Here is a 1,335-nt window from a genome sequence, read left to right on the forward strand (position 1 = left end):
GTATTTAGAAGATGACTGAATTCTCATTTCTGTCCCAGGCGTCTCCACGCTGTGTGGGGACGCAAGTCAAATCTGGAAAAGCTACCTCATCTTTGGCATGTCAGCAATAAGGAGAGGCTTCAGGAATGTACAGATGGCTTCAGCTTTGTCTTTCTCTGGCTGGGAATGCTTCTAGACCTTACAACCCCCCGCACTTTATTAAAACAAATCTGAAACAACAAATGTTTAAAATTTTCCACTTGATCATTTCACCCAGACTTGTTCTAACCATGGTCTTTGTCCACGCCCACTGGAGGTTTTTTGCAGCCTGAGGGGAACTGGGAAGTGTGTGTCCCCAGCTCAGTCACTCCCATAACAAACAATCCCTAAACAGCTTGCTGCCCTAGGCAACTGTTTGTCCAGCTTGGCCAGGCCCCTCGACTTCAGCAAGAGAAAGTGGTGGGAAGCTGTCCCAGGAAGGCAGAACTCAGGGCCCAGGCCAGGGAGGTTGGCTTTGACCAGAAATGCTGTTTGGGAGCCTAGCACATGAATGTGGTCCTGGAAGACCTCTAGGGGGACTGCAGGCCCTCATCGGAATTGCCGGATGAAGGTAGCAAGAGCTTGGGGCTGGGGTATGGAAGGGCATTTGAGGGGAGGACCAACCATCTTGCATTAATTGCAAATAAGGTCATTTCCTGCTTCAAGTTTCCCTTCTACAGGTGGGACAGTTCTACTGGTCATCCATCACTAAGGGGTGTCTTAAAAACCACCACCATCACCACCACCACCACCACCACCACCACCACCACCACCACCACCCTCACTGAAAGAGACTAACAAGGATAAACTTAACCAGTTTGTCCTCAGCCATTAGAAAGTCTCCCCCCACCCCCACCTCACTGTGATTGGGTCTCTTGGAAGCTTTGTGCAGAATAGGCTTTCTACACAATACAAGGGGCTTCAGATTGCGAGGAAAGAATGCACAGGTAGATAATGAGGATTTAGAATAGGTGTCTTCTCTCAGCACACAGAGACAGAATAATGGGGCCAGTCCCCTTGATTGTAATATTTCCTCTTTATTCTTGGGGTCTCACCTTGGGGGAAGAAAAAAGAACGCATGGACCATGTCGGAAATAAGGGATCTGTTTAAATGCTTGGTAGGAAGTAAAAACATTGGGCCTCGGAGGGAGGGTCGAAGGTAGGCGAGGAGAGACGTTCTGGTCGCTGGTCTCTTTCTATGAAATCTTCCTTTCCTCCCCCACCCCTCGGCTCGCCCCAGTGCTCCATTTTCAAGCATCCTCTCCAGGAACCTGCACACTCCCAGCTGCAGGCTCGGGGAGGCGCTCCCGGCAGGGA

This window comes from Myotis davidii, unplaced genomic scaffold (genome assembly GCF_000327345.1).
Source record: "Myotis davidii unplaced genomic scaffold, ASM32734v1 scaffold1, whole genome shotgun sequence".
In the NCBI taxonomy this organism is placed as follows: domain Eukaryota; kingdom Metazoa; phylum Chordata; class Mammalia; order Chiroptera; family Vespertilionidae; genus Myotis; species Myotis davidii.